The sequence below is a fragment of the Pseudorasbora parva genome, chromosome 25 (assembly GCF_024679245.1).
Source record: "Pseudorasbora parva isolate DD20220531a chromosome 25, ASM2467924v1, whole genome shotgun sequence".
NCBI classification, from domain to species: Eukaryota; Metazoa; Chordata; class Actinopteri; order Cypriniformes; family Gobionidae; genus Pseudorasbora; species Pseudorasbora parva.
This window is the reverse complement of record NC_090196.1, coordinates 5,735,775-5,740,472: the sequence shown is the minus strand read 5'-3', so window position 1 is coordinate 5,740,472 and position 4,698 is coordinate 5,735,775. Positions and strand designations below refer to the sequence as shown.

The following is a 4,698-nucleotide window of genomic DNA, read 5'->3' as shown; positions in this document are numbered from 1 at the left end:
AACCACTGTCAGTGTGAGTCAGTGAGTTCAAGCATTCAAGAATCAAATCAGTCTGGAACCACATAGTACTCACTTAAAAACGTTGGGTTAAAAATAACCCAACACGTAACCCAACTGTGGGTTGGTATAGCACCTTCCCAACGTTGGGTTATTTTAACCCAATGCATTGGGTTACAAAACAGTTGGGTTAAAAGTAACCCAACAGTTGAGTTAAATTTTTATTTTTATTCAAGCCATTATTTTAATAAATAAAATACCCATTGTTTTCAAATACAGATTTTTTTATTTGTATAAAACAATACATTTGCTTTAAAATATATATTTTAAATGTCAAACTAAATATTGGGGAGTAAATATTTATTGTAAATATACATGTGTAAATATTAAATTCAAAATACACAGCACACATAATACACAAAAATGTACATACAAGGTGTACATACAAAACAAAAATTAAAAATGAACACAACAAATATTAAATTAAAAACCTATACAAATATGGACAGAATACACAAATTCATAATATTAAATTCTTCCAGAAATAAACAACTTTATTAAAAAATCTACATTGTACACTGTATGCCTTTATGTGTTGTTAACATATCTTAAGTAGCAAAACAAATACAAATTATGATAATCAAAGTTTTTAATGAGGCAGCAAAATATATATTCAAGTTTGCATGCCACAAAATCTCCCAAATGGGGCAGAGGTCTTTGGATAGTTCATGTCATAAATAAATAAAAAATCTGAAACATACAGCCAGTGCTTGAAATAAGGTCTTCTGTTCAACTTCCTCCACAATGAAAATGAAAAAAATCAGCGAGGTCTCTTTGTCACCAGGCATCGTCATGTGGATCCTGGCTTGTCTCACTGTTCAGCTAATGCTCCATGTTAGTTCCAACCTTAAAAGAATAAAAAAAAGTTCAGTTTGCTTGCACTGTGACAACATCAGCAGTGTTAAATTACGTAAAAGTTACAATGAAGCAGTGTTGTACTGAATTAAACAAATTGTCACTAATTAGTCATTACATCTGCTGTTCATTTTTCACCAATCAACATACTAATCCTCATGCTGTTTCAAACCCGTAAGACTTTGGTTCATCTTCGGAACACAGAAAGGCCTAGAAAGGCAGTAAAGATATTAATGTAATCTATGTGACTCCAGCAGTTCAACCTCAGTTTTATGAAGTGACAAGCGTATATTCTATCCCTTAACCATAATTTACCACTTTATTTACAAAACATTAATCTCAACACATGTTCACGAGAACCCCTTGACGCATGCGTGTTGTGTTGAAAAGAGAGCAAATGTTGTTGTGTTATGTTTTTTTTTGTGTTGTTGTTGCAAAAAGCACTCGTGTCGCTTCATAAAACTGAGGTTAGACCACTTGAATCCCATGGATTACTTTAATGCTGTCTGTCCTGGGTCTTAAAGTGGTAGTTGCGTAGGTCGTCAATGGAGGGACAGAAACCTCGCAGATTTCTTTAACATTTGTGTTTTAAAGAACAACGAAAGTCTTACAACAACACGAGGGTAATTCATGAGATAGTTTACCCAAAAAAGAAAATGACTCCGTGATTTACTCACCCTCAAGCCAACCTAGGTGTGTATGACATTCTTCTTTCAGACAAATACAATCTGAGTTATATTAATAAATATCCTGGCTCTTCCAAGCTTTATAATGGAAGCCCATAATTTGAAGCCCAAAAATGCATCCATCCATTATAAAAGTGCTTCACATGGCTCCGGAGATTAATAAGAACCCATTGAAGTGAATTGATGGGATTGTGTAAGAAAAATATCCATATTTACCACGTTATAAAGTAAAATATCTAGCTTCCAATGGACCGCCTTAAGTATTCAACTTCTGAAAAAAGCGTAACTGCTGTGAGAATAACGTTGGACGTAGTGTAAAAAACGTAAATGCAGAGACGATTAAGTTGAACGTAGCGTAAGCGTTTTGAATTGCGAGAGGCGTTACGCTTTATTTGTAAGTTGAATAAGGAAGGCTGTCTGTCGAAAATTTGTTATTTTAGTCTATAAAGTTTTAAATATGGATATTTTTTCTACAAAAACCCATCGATTCACCTCAGAAGGCCCTTATTAACCTCATGGAGCCGTATGGATTACTTTCATAATGGATGGATGCACTTTTTTGGGCTTCAAATTTTGACCATTATAATGCTTGGATTAGTCAGGACATTTATTAATAACTGATTGTGTTCGTCTGAAAGATGAATGTCATATACACCTAGGATGACTTGAGGGTGAGTACATTATGGGATATTTTTTGGGTGAACTATTGGATAATCTATTAACAAGCAAAATCACTAAAGGAAATAATAAATGGATGCACTTTATCAAAGCTAATTTGATAGTGTTGCTTTTACTTACAGGCTGATGGGTGAATGTAATTAAGCTTCTCTTCATTTCAGCATATGTTGGACACACCATGTTGTCCATTTGTGAGGTATGGCGATGATGGCAGGATGGGTTTTAAAGGCAATTTCTCCATGATCATCTTTGAAAGACAAGTTAACAGAAAAAGAGAAAAAAACAGTTTTCACCTATACCAAATGTGTGGACCTGATTTCATATGCACTTAGACACAACCAAAACAACTTATTGAAATTAAAACATATTGTATGAAAATGAGAGAAGACAGCTGAAAAAAATAATAATAAACTGGTTGTTTCCCAAATAACTTGGTTCTGTAGTAGACCCTGCACTGCACATTGGCCTATCTAATGTTATTCAACTTACCAGCTTGTTAGTAGAGACTCCAAACCCGGAAATGTGCGTCAGATAAGGAAGACATCGAACTTGTGTACTATTGGTGATACTCCAGGACTAGAGTCAAGAACCACTGAGATCCAATCCTTCCTCTGCATTAGAATGAAGCAGGGGGAAATAACCAGAAAAGTATACTAGTCTTTAAAAAATAATTGTGTACAACTTGTTTCAATATCGTACTCACCTTTAATTAAATGGCAGAGGTTCAACTGTTCTAGTCTTTGCTTCACAAATGAATCCATTGGTCTAAAACACAGGTATATAACACATTTAGTACAACATATTTAAAATATAGGCAAAAACTGTCATAGCTTCATAAGAAAACGTACTTTATTTGTATGATTTAGCTACTCCTGTAATACGTTTAATAGTAACATGCATAATATATATTCATATGACAACATTCATTATGAATATAGGCCAACCACATTTCTGCCAAATTATCATAGTTGCAGTTTAACTTACTACGGTAAAACTAGGTAATTTGTGGGTTGGAAAACATTCTAACTGTCGTGAACTAACGTTACAATTGTTAGCACAATATTTCAGTTTTCTGCGTCAATGCTGTTGTGAATATCTGCACTCATTCATCTCACAACAGATATTTAGAGTAGTAAGTTATACTGTTGGATATTCGGCGAATTCAAACGCTTCCCCCTGGATCTCACAGCGCTGCTGTGGTGTCGTGTGACCGGGTCTGAGCTCGCGCTGCACGGGCCGAGCTGATAATGCTCCGTGCGGCTTTAGATAGTGATTTCAGACCAGGCATAAGTTACTTACTTTCTTTATCGCCGTATTAAGTTTCTAAATAGGTACACTAGAATAATGTTTTTACTTTATTACTTGCGAGCTAACTGGGATAGCTATGGTTTATTTTTCCAGAGAGCATTAACGGGATTTTTTAAAATAAAATTCAGTTTTCGACTATATTCAACGTTTCAGTACACAATACATAATGTTATAAGAGTTGTATTCATAAAAAAATGACATGTCTTACCTTTCATTTCATAATCAGGCTGCAGCAGCGTCTTCTAGCAGTAACTGACGGTTTGCCGTTAAAATTTGAACCGTCACTGGGGAAACCATATTTAACCCAACCGCCGGGTTATTACTAAAAATAACCCAACGATGTTAAAATAACCCAACGTTTTGCAAAATAACCCAACATATTGACCCAATATGTGTAACCCAACGGTTGGGTTAAAAAAATAACCCAACGTTTTTTACTGTGTAGCTACTTTAGTACATTTAGAATTAAACTTACTTTGTGACGATTAAAACATTATTTTAAATACAATATAAACACCGATCAGGCATAAAATTATGACCACTGACAGGGGAAGTGTATAACACTGATTATCTCTTCATCACGGCACCTGTTAGTGGGTGGGATATATTAGGTAGCAAGTGAACATTTTGTCCTCAAAGTTGATGTGTTAGAAGCAGGAAAAATGGGCAAGCGTGGGATTTGAGCGAATTTGACAAGGGCCAAATTGTGATGGCTAGACGACTGGGTCAGAGCATCTCCAAAACTGCAGCTCTTGTGGGCTGTTCCCGGTCTGCAGTGGTCAGTATCTATCAAAAGTGCTCCAAGGAAGGAACAGTGGAGAACCGGCCACAGGGTCATGGGCGGCCAAGGCTCATTGATGCACGTGGGGAGCGAAGGCTGGCCCGTGTGGTCCGATCAAACAGACGAGCTACTGGAGCTCAAACTGCTCCAGAAGTTAATGCTGGTTCTGATAGAAAGCTGTCAGAATACACAGAGCATCAGTTTGTTGCGTATGGGGCGGCATAGCCGCAGACCAGTCAGGGTGCCCATGCTGACCCCTGACCCCGCCGAAAGCACCAACAGTGGCACGTGAGCATCAGAACTGGACCACGGAGCAATGGAAGAAGGTGGCCT

At 36.7% G+C, this 4,698-nt stretch overlaps 1 long non-coding RNA gene across 2 annotated transcripts; it reads right to left on the bottom strand.

Annotated features, from left to right (window-relative positions):
- Nucleotides 1–493: 493 nt before the first annotated feature.
- LOC137065379 (uncharacterized) lies at nt 494–3,828 on the bottom strand. Of its 2 annotated transcripts, XR_010901634.1 has the most exons (5): nt 3,793–3,828; nt 2,980–3,041; nt 2,766–2,887; nt 2,397–2,523; nt 494–903 (listed from the first exon to the last, which is right to left on the bottom strand). It is a non-coding gene; the product is annotated as an uncharacterized lncRNA (long non-coding RNA). The 2 variants fall into 2 exon arrangements; XR_010901633.1 differs by lacking the exon at nt 3,793–3,828 and having other exon boundaries at nt 2,980–3,209.
- Between the last annotated feature and the right edge of the window lie 870 nt (nt 3,829–4,698).